This window comes from Colias croceus, chromosome 14 (genome assembly GCF_905220415.1).
Source record: "Colias croceus chromosome 14, ilColCroc2.1".
NCBI lineage: Eukaryota > Metazoa > Arthropoda > Insecta > Lepidoptera > Pieridae > Colias > Colias croceus.
The window spans coordinates 4,827,552-4,844,149 of record NC_059550.1 but is presented as its reverse complement, the minus strand read 5'-3'; positions in this window follow the sequence as shown (position 1 = coordinate 4,844,149).

Sequence of the window (16,598 nt, the reverse complement as noted above, 5' to 3'; positions counted from 1 at the left end):
AAAGCAGTAAATAAACAATAGCTTTCCTTTATTACCTTTAACTTGTTTTTCCAAAATACAAAAATAGCATGCAGCATGGTAATGCGGAAATGCCAAAAATTGCACTGCTACCCCTCAAGATGGAGTCCACATTTCGCTTTTTTGCTTACAATAAAAGTTGTTAACTTCCTGCTACACAAGGTTCCAACGAGGTGGCAGTGTCCGCATTCTACAGAACTTGCACAAGCCCAACTAGATCACCTTAACGCTTATAAACGCTATTATTAATAATTCCAACCAGTGAATTGCCACGCCTTTCATTTACCCTGCCTACGATAATACAGCGAGAATGAGCCATATCTCAAATTTCGTAATGGTAAAACGTACGTTATTTGGTACTTGGCTATGTCTCAAATATAATTAAATTTCGAAATAAATTTAGTTTTGTGTTAATTGGAGCACGTTTACACATTACGTTTATTTACATCTAATGTTATGTAACAGAGACTTTCTGAGATAAAAATAATATAATTAATTGATAAAGGTGTGTTCAATTAATGATTGGTTACTAAGATAAGAAACGTAAATAGATACAATTAGATAACATTTGTTTTTAATAATATTTCGAATTATCAAAGACTTTAACTTTAAATGCATTTTAGGTATTTTACGGAGGTGCAGGTGAAATCAAAATACCGTTGAAGGTCGTTTTTATTTGAAGGATTTTAGATGATTGTTCAATAATAATTATTAATATTTCCCATTCTTCAATAATTAACACATTTGGGAATTGGGATACGAATGATGAATACTGAAAACATAAAAAAGCAGATTAAACTCTCGATCAATCTCGAATCTCTTTATCACCAATGATTCCAATAACAATGAACAATGCTGTAACGAGTCATCAAACGTACTCCCATTCATAACAGCTGAGTAACTTACCACAGAGCTCAAAGCGAGAGGAATGTCGCAAATCACTTGAATGGCTCCAATTGGTCCAACCTTTGTCGATTGCTCATACTATACGATTGTATTCTGCATCAGTTGCAACATGACAATTTTGTTTTAATAAAAATTTATTATGTTTCAAGCACGCTATTCAATAACTTCATACTCATGTTTACATGTATTTCCAGTATTTGTTTGTAACTCTCATAGTAAGCAAATATAATTTAATTATTTAATATAATATGAACACGAAAATATCTGTACAATCTCTATAAACCGCAATAAAACCAACCCATCAAATTATACGAAGCAAAAGATGTAATTTAAAAGACGCTAGAGCGATCTCGGGAGCTTTAATAAACTTATCTATTAACAATATTATTACAAAGGAAATGGAACTCTAAATGCACCTGGAAGAAATAAAAAGTCCAGTCGAGTCGAGCGTAAAAAGCGGAAAGTAGGCCACTCTTATAAACTAATATTTCAACTTAAGTTAAGATAGAGTATTGGTAAATGCAATTCTTGGATTAAACTTTGAAATAAATAAGGTATAGTTCTCATTGTGTTTATTCTGATTTATAAAATCTTAATCTTAGGTACTGATTAATTGCATACCTTAGTATATAATAAATTCGATAACCATACGTCCCCCGTAATAATTTGTATTGTTAAAAAATTCCGTTTAATCTAATAAAATTACATTCGAGCGTCGCGGATCTATTTTATAATTAACTTGAATTAAAGTCATTATTAATTATATTTAACAGCTATTTCAGGTTTTACTACATGAATATTAAAACTGAACCATAGTGGACAACAAAAGCTAGATTTTCTTAAATATTTTTCAAATTTATGAATAAAAATCTACTAACAAATTTTCTATTGTGTCTATGATTCCGGGGGCTGAGTTATTAAGAAATAAAGGCGAAATAAGATTCGTCAAAATTTACCTAGAAGCCGCAGTACAATGTGTACACAGCGTTAAATCAAAAAAGTGGATTTAAGATATAAAAACCTCTTATAATGTTATCCACGAGCAATGTATGAATAATGTATTATTTTAAAAGTTGTAAGACAAAGTTAGCGGGGCTGATTTTATCTACTCTGTTGGTGAATGGCGAATTAAAAAGGCATTCATTCTTCGACACGTCTAATTAGATATCTATTGAAATAGAACATAGCAACAGCGAATACAATTTTATACGTATAATATTATAATATAATTCTTATCTTTTGTCTTGGTATAATTCTTGTATAACTAATTTCGAAGTAATGTACATAGTCAGAATTACAATTTTATATATTTAAATTTTAATGCAAACTCTGATGTTTGTATGAAGTTTTTGATTGTTGTAATACGACGGATTACAAGAATTTCTGGGTTTTCTAAGTTCTAGACATCTGTGATACAATAATTATTCTTCAGGAAATAAAATTGTATATTATTCATTTTTACAATGCACTCGTTAGTCGAAAAATCATGAAGGCAATTAGTTGAAATGTAAAGGCTTCTACTAAAATGGTACCTACCTACTTTATTGTTCCTATTCTCTTGCTGTCAACTTTTAGCAAACATAAAAATATTTCTTCATGAGAATACAATAAGAATTTGCGTAGATTCATTATACTTTGTAAAAACCAAAGAACGTTATAATTCCTGTTTTAATAAAGCACTGAAATGGATTTTAAAAACGAACGTCCCGTCTTTATAAGAAAGCTGAAAACTTTGCGAAATATTTTAACAGAAAATAGTTTAATCTGTGTTAAGTGAAGCGTTGCTGTAGAAAAGTTTAATATGTAGGGGTGCAAAGTTGCCTTTATCTAACTAGATAACATTTTCAACTACACTTTACGACCAATTTGCGTTTGGTACGGAAAATTTTTAACTTCGCTTATTATACAACAATTTTGCATTGTAGGTACCTACACCTTAATATTCAAAAGGAAACCAGAAAAGTATGCATTCTTTCCAGGTCATTGTAATTTTTAAGTCAACAAATATTTTTTTATTTTATGAGAATTCATAATATTTACCGCTTTCAGAATAAAATAAGTCACACTATAATTTTGCGATCATAAATCGCTCCCTCGTTTTACTAAATGATATTCGATACAGAATTAAACAATAAAATACTCAAATTACAATTTTTTAGATAAGAGCTACATTTTCCTAGAGTTCTACGACGTACCTTCGAGCGTAATATCAGTAATATATTAACACATAAGCCAATAAAACAATGATGGATCACAAAGACGACACAAAAAGTGTACTCAAATAAAAACCATAGTAGTTGAAGCGCATGCTACTTCCGCATGATTACTCGCAATAGGAAAAGACGTATACAATACGTAAGAGAGCAATTTATGTTAAAAGAATGTAAAGTCACATACAAATATGCAAACGTTTGCCTCACGTAGGTCTTCGGAACACGTTCCATTATTGGAAATGTAAGAATCGCGCTTTGTCACTTCCTCGAGCCATCTGAAGATATAGGAAAGAAAAATCACGGCTCAGTAGATTTGTAGTTCACTTTGTATGCATTGTGCATCTCTGAAGAATTCAGGTTCGAATCACGACCGACGTGAGTTCGTGCACCAATACGACAAACACCAAGCAATTGGCAAGTTTTGGAACTTGATTTTGTTCATTTGTACGGAATTTTTAAAGCCTATAATGAAAGTGGGTCGGGAATTACACGCGAAATTTTGGTGGGAACTTAAAGTTGCTTGTTATTTTTCCGGAAACTTCTTCATGTAGGTAGTACAGATAAATTTCAAGTAGCAGTATAACTGACCAAAACTTTATAATACTGATTCGTTGTGTCTATATTTTAATGAGAATGAACATGATATTTTTTCTTAATCATGCCTCCAGTGAGGTTTTTTTTTAATTTATTAACAATAATAAAGATATACTCTATTATTATTAAACCCGATGTAGAGCAGTAATAATAATCGTGTAGAAAGTCGTAATTAAAGGCCATTGTTTATTATTGCATTTATATACAAACCAGGTAGGTACGTAATTCATTTCTATTTATTTAAGGGATTTAAAATCATTATTTTCAAACGAAACATAGATTAAAATATAATTCCATTCATTAATTATTTAATTCAAATAACATAATACTATAGTAAAACCAGAACTGGTTAATGGAACTGGAAATGGAAACGTACAAAATTAAATGCGGAGTTAAATCTTGATTTTAATTGCCTGCGGACAATTCTACCTTTAGGCTAGGCTAGGACGTGCCCGTGATCTACGTAAAATACATAATTGTTCCACGGTTGAGTAACAAAGGCAAGCCAGATAAGGGAACGGGCGATTATTAAAGTTCATGGCCAACATTTCAAAAGGATATTCTATTCTTCCTTCAGCTTCAAACATATCTGCTCCCGAGAAATGATTAGAACTGAAGTGCTAACCTAGTGGTATATCATATAAGTCTTCACTACCCAACCAATCAACATCAATTTCCAACATATTGATATTTCATCGGAGAACAAAGAACTGTTCAGGCTAAATATATTAGCATAGACAGTATGACGGCTTGCTATCATGTATCCAGTGTCTATTGCGTGTATTCCGACACCGTCCCTCGGGAGGGCCAAGAAGCTTCCAGAATAATGTTCAAGAGGCAGCACGGAAGCTAATCGATATTAGACCAAACGTTAGATAGGTAAATGTTTACGCCGAACTTCGTGCTTTGCTTGAAAACTTTTATTTAGATTCACCTGTCTGATAATCTTGGAGTGAATACCCTACATGGTAAGCAATAAGCATGTCTATAATTAAAGTCTCTTATACTGACGATGTTGAAACTTTTCATTTTCACATAGCTGATATGGGTCGCCCCCTTATTTTGTTTCTGGTTTTCAATATAAGCTTTGTTGTACTCAATGCTTTATTGGTTTTCTAATACTGATTTATTTTGCTTCTTGGTCCTAATTAATATGATTATTGATTAATTAGGAAAATCGAATTTATGTTGAATAGGATAATTAAGTTATAACATGAAAAAAACAGAATTTCGAATAGAATGATTTGTGGAATAATTACTCGAAATCAAAATACATTTCTTCTATCGAAACGAAGTGCCTTCAAATTATCATAAAACGAATGAACATACAAATGAGATCGAAACGCTCAGAAGCCGGGCAATGAAGTCAAGTTTAGTGACCATAAAGTTTAGGCCGTAACATCGTAACATGGACTTAACTTCGTCAACCCTGTCCGCTTTAACTGTTTAAGATCGTTACATACGTACCGCTTGGGGATTCTTGTTCCTACCTCGTCTATTTTATTTCTTCTATCTATGTACGATACATTATGTATGGATCAGTTGCTAAATTATTTTCTTACAAAATATTGTATGTGAATTCCAATCCGTGACAGTTCGAAATTATTTTATTTATCTACACAAAAGGTTTAATGAAACAATATGAATGATCAAATAATTATTCTACAACTGCATTAATTAAAATCAACATCACATCCCAAAAATTGTCCGCACAGAACGGTGCAGAAACGCAATTTGCTTCCACGATTCGCCGGAACAATTTTCTGCAAAACACTCGTATTTAGTTCGTAAATATTAATAAAGTTTCAGTGTTATCTAAGAACATCGAGACAGTAGTGCAGTCCGCGCACGTAGTTTGCTTCAAATAAAGTGCAACTGTTTACTTAAAGAGATTATTTCCTTGTACAAACAGTATAATATTACTCGGTACACAATAATCGCAAATTCTACAGAATTAGCCGACTAATGTCTACTTGGATACTTTCTTGGTTCTGAGACATACCATTTGTGCATTTCTATGCGACGCTCTGGTTGGTGGTCCTACTTCTGATCAAACTCAACCAAACAACCAAAATCAAATTTTAAATAAAAAGTTTGATTTTGGTTGTTTGGTTGAGTTTGACTACTTATTTTAAATAAAAAATAAACCAAACCTCTTAATTATTTGATGCAAATTTATGTTTAAAAATCTCGATTGTCTTTAATATGATATTAGATTTATATAGATTATGCATATAATCCATGAATCTACATCAATCTACATATTCAGATCTTCCTGAATGTACTAATTCGCTTACTATATTTATAGATGCTTTCATTAATACCTGTCGGGTTAGGATTATGATTGACGACAACACAGGACTGTGTTATCGTCATTGGGGAAGTTAACAAGATGAAACAATGTTTAACAGTACGGAGTACATATTAAACTGGGTTTTCATTATACCTACACAACAGTAAAGAGTTGATTAAATTATAATGATAGATAACAGATTATCACAAAGTACTTTACATACATTTATTTATTTATTTTCGTTTAGTTTAAGTTAGATTAGATAAGTAGATTCATAATAACTCAAAATTTTAACTAATATACAATATACATCGCGTATTAATTCATGTTGTAGTACGAAAAAATAAAAGCTGTCAACTAAAGAACATTTATTCCAGTCGTATACATAAGCATAACTACATACATCAATACGCAAATCAGAAATAGCGGATCAAAGCTAACATTTTATTTAATTTGTATCGAATAAGTACACAAACACATTGCGAATATAAAAATGAAAATTTTATGATCCGATATCCAACCTGTCTGCCCACTCGAAGGATACTTGTAGCAATGAGAGCCAAATATTGCTAGACGATAAATAATTGACGTCAGTACCGGTAGTCTGTACAAATTAGTCGGTAATTACCGACAACTAATTTATAGACCCGTCTTCAGCAATGAAAATGATGTCGCTTAATACCTCTCCCCAATTTGATGGAAGCATACAATGGATACATATTTGTTTATAATTTTTATTCTTCACAAAACTTTCCGTTATGCGTCAAAATATTTATATAATAATAGCCTTGTAGTAATGCATTTTTATCTAAATTAATAACATCATTATTTCAATTCCGTAAATATATGAACAATAAATAAAATATAGATTTCATGGATTTGGAAAATCATTTCTTTGCAACACATTCGAATGTTGTCAAAACAAATTATTCTTTGACATTGTCAATCGTTATGATACCGACGTTTTGATCTCGACAATCTCGATAACTAAAGCCCTTCTCCCATTACGATTTACGATACTTCTAGAATAGGTACGATACTCGAGTAGAATACTAGTAAGATATTTGCTCGCTACCCGATGATCGCATATTATGCAACTGAAAAATGACTAAATTCATCATTATTGTGCCTCGTTTTTGTGGGCGGACGTTATATAATAATAATAATAATAAAGGCGTAGGGATGTGACCACCCCATCGCCCCCGGTTGGCATATCTACAATAGATATCCCAACCGTGCAGTCAGTCACCCCGCAGGGCACCTTGTGGCGAGGTGTTGGGGAGTAGCGACCCCGCGGGAACCGAGCGCTCCCGGGGGAGGTCCCTGTCCTCACCTCTGGGCTGTCCCGGTGGCAGTTCGGAGTGAACAATGACGAGGTTCAGGATCCCCCACCTCTGGCTTGCCTTTATTGGCCGTCCAGAGTGGAGCCGCTAGAGCTATATGCTCGGGGGTGGAAGTGTCTAATGGCGTAATAGCGGGGAAACCCGCTCCGGGCCCGCGGGCCCGCGATGGTGAAACCGGTGCCGCACCTCTCTACACCCCCAGCCGTTCAGCTGATGTTGCCCCCTTGTTGCCATTATCGGTAACCTTTTTGGGAGCCCATCGACCGAACTGGCGAGTCACCGTCTGCCATAATTTTCAATTTTTAATATTGAAAAGGCAGACGTCCATAGTCCCCATAGACCCAATATACCTGTCCATGTAACACCCCCTTCCATAACCCAGTTTTATTCATTTCCATTTTTCTGCAATAGTCCTACATTGGCCGCGGACTGCCCAGGGCTGTATCTCTATAGTGCAGCCATGGGCAGGCTGCGGCTGGTGTCCCACAACACATTAAATTCTCTAAAGGGCCTCTGCGTGTTGGACCTGTGTCCCCACGTAAGCCTTCCAAAGGACCGGGTATCATCCTTACGGCGATACCCGTGTATTATGGAGAGAGACATATAAATAATAATAATCATTTATTTATTGTAACAACAGTTAGGTCGTTATGTCGAGCAATCAGCGATTCCAGTGACGAAGAAGCTCTTGCAGTTTTTCTTTTTTATAGAAATAGAAGACGGCAACATAAGAGTAAGAAGTACTGGATTCATCCATATATTGAAATAAAAATAAATTGTAGAGATTTGTAGCCGCACGAGAACTACAACTCATAATGATTAGAAATTTTTATTTTTCTACCGAAGAGATACGCGGGAGACGTGACGCAAAAGCGACCAACATGGTGAGTCGTGCGATGCTAGTCGCGGACGTGTAGGATACCGATAGCGTAGTGTGCGAGCCTACATACAAATGTATGTGATAATGTGAGTTACTCCGCGGCGACTAGTCTCCGAGACTTGCAGGATACTTGAATCGCCTGTGCGTATCGTAATGGGAGAAGGGCCTTACGGTTTGTGTGGGTTTGTAGATACGGTTGAAAATATCGGAAAAATTATAGATTATTATAATCTATACATATAATAAATCTGTAGAAGTGTCAATTCTGTACATTGCAAATATTGAAAAAATAAATAGCACTGGATCGATACCAAACCCAGATATGTGATTAAAAAAAATTTTTGTCTGTCTTTCTGTCTATCTGTCTGTATGTGAAGGCATCACATAAAAACTAACGGTTCGATTTCGATGAAATTTGTTATAATTATTATCCTTTTTACCTTATTATCCTGGGCATAAAATAGGATATTTTTTATCCCGGAAAAATACGTAGAAAAAAGAAATCTTAATTTTTCTTAATTTTTCCGCGCGGACGGAATCGCGGGCGGAAGCTAGTTTTATAATAAAAAAGATATTTCACACTTCCGATACTATATGATTAAACGCAATAATTTTTTCTCTTATTTAATGTTATTGCAATTAAAATAAAATACACAAATAATGTTTTATTTTTAAGATGGTTTCAAAATGTTATTGAAAACTAGCGGTCCGCCCCGGCTTCGCCCGTGGTACATGTTTACGTTTTCTCTGCATAAGAACCATCCTCGTACTTCAAGGAATATAATAAAAAAAGAATTATCGAAATCGGTTCAGCCGTTCTCGAGTTATGCGCTTACCAACACATTTTGCGATTCATTTTTATATTCTAAGAAGATGTTCAGAAGCCTCTTATGATATGTACATATTACTTATCCATACTAATATTATAAATGCGAAAGTAACTCTGTCTGTCTGTCTGTTACTTAATCACGCCTATTCTACTGAACCAATTTGCATGAAATTTGGTATGGAGATATTTTGATACCCGAGAAAGGACATAGGCTACCTTTTATTGCGAAAAATGTACCACGGGCGAAGCCGGGGCGGACGACTAGTATTAAATAAATATTAGAATAGTTTACTGCTGTCTGCATTTATTCAGCCTAAAAATTCGATAAATTTCTTTCTGAACTTCTAGGATAATAAAATTATACAGATGAATACAAATAAAATAAAACGATCCAATTACGAAAAAAATTTATTAGAAAATTTTAATTTAACAGTTTATAATAGCGTAGTTGAAAATTTGGCTCAAAACCATCATCCCTCACCAACATAATAATTCTAGTAACTTGTTCATCTGTAAAATATAAAATTTATAGATAAATATTTATATTTAAGGTAAACGCAGCTATCAACGACCCATCGAAAATCTGAAGGTATTACCGACCTATAAAAGTAATTCGAAATTTAAACGTTTCCAGAACTATTCTAGCTATAGGTAGGCAAAGTTATACACGAATGTATTAATTGAGCATCGTATACTTTAACGTTAGAGTGAGTAACTGAGCAAAAAAGAGTTAAAATGCGTAAGTTGCTGCGGGGTAGCGTGGAAGCAGGACGTGTCGTACTGTTCCGTTGTTCCTTCGGGTAAGTACTGTGAGTATCTTTTTAAGACATTTACAAACAAATGACATCTATACTTTAATTTATATTACTAAATGTCAATGCATTTAAGTGTCAACTTTTCATTTCTTACAACATTTTATTAATAAAAAGTAATTTGAAACGATAAAACTTAAAATTAAAATGGGACGGTGTTAGCTTCACCAGTTTAAGTCGTGGCAGGTATCAACGACCCGTAAGTCGGCAATGGCAGCAACGTAACTTTTTGTTTTATTTTCTTTTATGTTATTATATCACACTAACACAAGTGGTCTTATGGACCAGTTTAAATCTAAGCTATGAGTCTTCATAAAAATCTATTAGCGACTAAACTTTTTTGTCTAGTGTTGTGTCTTTTAGCGTTGTCAATTTATACAAAGTTATGATATTTTCGAGGATCCCTATCGAATAGTTACAGTAGTAAATCATTGTTTTTTTTTGTTTAAACAATATGCATTTGTTCATATTTTGTATGACATTAATCAATTATAATCTATTTTATAGTCTGATGGTCAAATGAATTAAAATAACCATTTTTTTATGGGTCGGTAATACAATTTAGGTTTATACTTACATACTTTAATACCGACCCATGTGGGTCGGCAATAGCAACTATAGGAAGCTATTACCGATCGAATATAGATTGTTTAGTTTCTCATCTACAAATTCAAATTCAAATTGCTTTATTTGCAGAATGTAGAATAAAGATGTTTGTATATACAGATAATATTGATCCTTAAACATTCCGCTCGTAATTGAGCGTGCAAATATATTTTTATTACTTTTATGACATAATAGGTGCCTATTAAAAATTATATTTTTTTTAGGTTCAATTAACATAAAACATATAATTAGGTATATTTTTTCCAGAAATATGGAGCCACGAAAGCGGCGAAAAGTATTCAGTAAAACACAACTCGCCGAAGCAATCAATCAAATAGCATAACGAAATATCCTAGAGTTTGAAATCCTTAATTTAATATATGTACATATATTAATAGTATTATGTTGATTAATTTAAAAGTTTGTAATTATTTAGTTCATTACTAAAAAGTACTCATTTGTTTTATTAAAAATAACTACAATAAAAAAATACGAATATATTTGCATTTTTATTTCATTTTATTAAGATCGGTAATCATCATCATCACTAGCTTCTATACATTCCATTGCTGGAAAAAGGCTTCCTCTCACATACGATCGGGAATAGCTGCATAAAAATCGTTAATAGCTTCACAGCCGTTTTTATGGGTCGGTAATAGCAACAATCGACTAAGTCACATTGTAAATTATTTTTTACAAGATAATCCTTTATTAGAATGTATTTGCTTCAATAAATACATTTTTTATACATAACACTAGCATATAAAATGAAATTATAAATCTTTAGAAGAACCAGTATACTTAAAAAATATGGTTGATTTTGAAATTGCCTTAGAGGGGTCGTTAATACCTGCGTTTACCCTAACACATAAATAATATTAACCGTGAACCGCTAAATCAATTGCATTGCATCCTTTGCTTATTAACTGTAATAAAATATACAATGATGCACATAATATAATAATACAAGCTAAAAATACAAGTGATACAAATTATCCGTTCCGTCCTTAGTTTAAGTTAAGTCAGTTTCTATGATGTCTTAAAGATTTCTCAAAAGGCTTCGAATTGAGCAGAATTATCTTGTAGAGCTTTGGAGTCTTTTGATTAGAATTTTATTGCACTTCACAAATAACAAAATATTACTAAACTAAAACTAATAGCTATAACTATATAAAAACAAAACGCAGATTGATATTTTCTTAGGATATTTGTTATCCAATAGATTTATAGGACTTTTAAGAACATAATTAAAAATTATCTTCTTGAAAACACACAATTTATATTTATTTTGATAGAAATATTATTTTCATGATTGATGATTGATGTCAAATGTCAAAAAAGTAAATTAAGAGATTGCCATACATGGAATTTTGGATTCCATGAATATGTAATTAATAGAACATTAATTAATCGATTGATATAAAAAATATCGAATTTGATTAAAATTAAATTAACTGCCATGTTTTTTTGTGCATAAAATTTACTTTTTTTATATGCAATTGCAATTGTAATAATGCGAAAATTAATATAACTAATTTTAATTTACTATCTATTCCCTAAAACTAAGCTAAATTTCTTGGAAAAAGAACACTAAATTTTTTAGGTCTATACTATAGTTACTGATTGGTTACTGATAATCGTTAGTTACCGACCGATTTCGGTCGATATCGATGTCGATTAGTGTCGAGACTACGCCTGCTGATTTTAAAATACTTGCAATGTGTTAGTTGGATTTGTAGCCAATACATTATGTACCATTTATATCCTGTCTCATATTGTTTTTGATGCCTGGCAATTATCATTTAGGAGCATCGATGACATATTATTGGGAATTTCATATTCTTTTAGAAGCACCTCTTTAGAGGATAACAATATTATATTGCTGACTGATACGGAGGTATCCGTAGAAAGTAAATAAGTTATTTACGTTAATACTAGTATTTATTATCTCTGATGGACCTACCCATATATCATTGGCTGCTTACCTCCAGACAAGAAATAATTTAACGACAGAAGGGGCCAAGGGGATGCATAAAAACTGTTGGGAACGTAACAGCTGAAGACGTGTAACTTATGGCTGTTACTTCCATCAAGAATTCGGTAGTTGCACTCACAGTATATTTATTATTGCTTCATTTATTTGCTGCTTCTGTACAAATATAGCTAAAAAATAGAGCCTGTGTACTGAGCACACGTCAGAAGTGTAACTTGTTTGGCAGGGTTCAAAGATACCAAAATCATCACCGTACTCCATGAGGTGACGGTATTGCCATGACGCGATCTTGAAATTTTGCTCTCAACGCGCCTAAAGAAGTTTCACTTCAAAAATCTAAATTCATTAGGTACGTGTACACTGCATATACGTTCACTATGTTTGTCACATTGCATATGATATAGCTTAATTATTACAGTTACAAATTTCATAACAAAACAAAAGTTAAATCCCATACAACTGATATACTTTCCGTCCATATTTTATACAAGGCCATCGTAAAAACGTTCAACGAAATGTATTGATTTATTAGGGTCGGCCACAAGCATATGTCAGCTGGAACAATTAAACTTTTTGCTACAACTTACGGTGCATCTCACGTCCGGGAATTATTATGAGCTGTTCGTGACCACGCAAAGAATTTTAGCCAAACCCTTTAGACTCGACAAAAATGAGGTCGGAAAGAGCATTGAAAATATTCAGTTCTATGGCGGGAGGGCATGAATTTTTTATAACTTGTACTTTAAAATGAGATTATAAAACATCACAGGAGATTTGAAGTTTCATGTCCCAATGTAACTAGATTGTCAATTTGTTGATAAGTTTGACCTTAAAGCTATAGCCTATATCTTTAAATAATTTCCTAAATTAATATGCTTTTTGTCGACTTAGAATCGATCGATTGATATCACATTTCTCTTCATTGCTCTTAATTTCCAATTTTCCATTTTTTTATTTAGAATTTAGTTTACCTCTAGTCTTTTGATTATTATTGCAGTAATACTACCCGACACAACAAAAATAATGAATAGTTTTTCGTCCTTAGAAACTTGAAAGTAATTATTTTTAAATACAACTTTTGGTCTTCTATTTTTTAATTTCCATCCAAAGCTAAAATTCTCTCTATAAAACCATTGTTCAGTTCAATATCTTATTTTGAAAAACACACATTTCTTATAAATGGGTAAATAGAGGCTTTGTGCTTAATGCGACCCGGATTAGGAAAACTAATTTAAATTAAACCGGCGTCCTAACTAGAGGCCTTAATTAAAAGTTCATTTGTTAATCCAATCCCTTTGAGAGTAAACAATCAATTTGTGCATACATAAACAAGGTAATATGATCGCTAGAGACGGCGTTCGTTAAAGTAAATGGCAAACATTTCATTTTGTATTTTTAGAACAACAGTAATTTAATGTAATTTTAAGATGTCGAACTCGGTATTACCAATTTCAATTTTGTCCTGGCTCAGCGTCTAACTCTGATTTGAACAGTTCATATTAATGTAGATATAATCTATATTAAATTATTAAATATTACATTAAAAAAATTACCAAACTCAAAACAATTACACTCAAATATTTAAACCAATAAATACAAACTTGATATTACCATTACGAAAAATAAAAAGGAACAAAAGTACATACAATAAAAAGAAACGGTTTCACTGCAGCGACTAAGGGGTAGTTTTAATGGCGCACTAATATACTATTATCAATAATGGCAACAACTTGGCAGAAAATTTAAAGGCAACTTCTTAATGAGGCTTGAGTATTCGCGCAGAACCAGTGGCAAAACTTAAAAGACGTGTAAACTTTGTACGTCATTAAAAGTTTGTAGGTGGGAGATTTGTGCCAATTCTAATTAGCCAGTCACTTATGTTGCCGCTTTCTTTAATTGACATAAACAATGTTTTTCTTTTAATAATTACAACTCATTATAAAGTACCATTTGCTGCTTTACCTGTGACCTTAATCACGTAGAGCTTTAATTGAAGCGATTTCATTTCTGAAGATTATTTCGCACCTATGTGAAGATGGCAACTGAGTTTACAGCAGTTGAATTTAATAACGCCCCTGTGATTGTATCAGGCGTAACTACTATTACAGTTATTGTACTATCTTTAATTTTATCTGAATACCATTCACTAATATTTGAATAGAGCCTGATTTTTTTATTATAAAGCAAGCAGTTTGTATATTATGTCACTAGCAGCAAGTAAGCAGTGTGAAAATGTGAATAGCCTTGATTAGATAATTTCATCTACACTGCATATTTCGAAATATTTAAAACAAAACCCTTCCATATTTACCTACGTTTCAAAAAAATATACCAAATAAAAAATTTACAGAGTTATGGTGTAAGCAAATAAAGCTCGGGTAAAGTAAATTAGTGTTAATGAATTCCGAATTTCCGTCCTTTCCGTTTCACCCTTGCGCATTTTATAAATTTTTATAAGATATTTGCAATGAAGAACCAACATTCAGTCGTAAAAAATGAATAAACTTTTGCTTGTTTTCCGTCACAAGTCATAAAGTAACGACAATATGTTTACGATCCATAAATCTTCAAATAAATCGTAAAATTTTCATTGTCTTTGCGAGCTTCATTTGGCATACCTTGCTAAGTGAAAAGTCGTAATTTTATTGTTTTATTCGTAGAAATTTAAATCATGCAATTTTCAAAGCATTAGCATGAGTTTTTGCCATAAAGAACAACGTTTTATGTTAGTAAAAAATATTAAAATCATTATAATATTCTTACAGTTCTATAGTTAGAAAACATATCCCCAAGCTTGAACAAACAAACGTTTACTAAAACTCTGAAGATCCAATTATCTATACATTCGTTTAAAGTAGCTTACACTCGCACAAAGGTAATCCCAGCTTTCCTATCAAAAACAATAAAAGGGTAGAGAATAAACGAAACATTACCCATAACAAGGCGGTAGATGGCATGCAAATTGAACGGTAAAGTTCTGTGCCGCGGGAATAGAAAACGTCAGAGGCCCGTAGAAAGACTATTAATTATGAGAAAGGAAATTGAAACCCCAGTGGAAATGGAAAAGTAATAAAATGCAACAGCGATTGCAAGATGAGTGCCTGAGAACATTTCGAAGTAGGACATTTTACGCCTTACGTTTACGATTTAATGTCGGTTTGGTTAAAAGTAATCCTCGAACAGACTTTGAATATCTGACTGATATTTAGGTATAATTTTCGCATAACCTACTTTGAGTGACCTTTTCATGTACGTAAGATTGGTAAAGGTGAGAATAAAATTATATTTATCATTAGAATATCATTACAGTACCTAACTCTAGTATTATTAATCACAGCAGTCTTTAACTTTGAATAAATTAAAATACCTATTATAAACCGAAAGAATCTAATTATGCATTAAACATCTATTGGACATAATAATATTATGTTCGAAAATACGAATATTCATTAAAAAACAATATCGGTTCCAAACACGGAAGCGGGTAAATCCCACACTTATAACAAAAAACAGCATACTCTTTAAACAATTACAGTACCCTATTTCCATCAAGATAACCATAATTAAATGGCAACCATGACCAAAACTGAGTAAAGCGCGATTAAATTGTGTCACGTTTTATATTAACTTAAGCAATACTGGAAGGAATAAGTTACAAAGTGACAGGAAACTCCCGAAGGATACGGGACATTTTCTGGGTCAACGTTGCATTTTATTTGCGTATGTTTATTGCCTTAAACAGTTTAGAACTTTATTTTTCTCATGAGACAATTTGTTTGTTCTTATGATCACTTCAAACAATAGAAGAGTAAAAAATAATAAAAATAATATTTTGACAAAATTATTTTTATTGCTTACTAGTGGTCCGCCCCGGCTTCGCCCGTGGTACATATTTACGTTTTCTCTACATAAGAACCATCCTCGTACTTCAAGGAATATAATAAAAAAATAATTATCGAAATCGGTTCAGTCGTTCTCAAGTTATGCGCTTACCAACACATTTTGGGATTCATTTTTATATACAGGGTTACTTGTAAAACACCGGCAACCTCGCAGGACAAGATAGCTAACATCATAAGCAACAACATTTGTTCTACGACTTTTGATAATT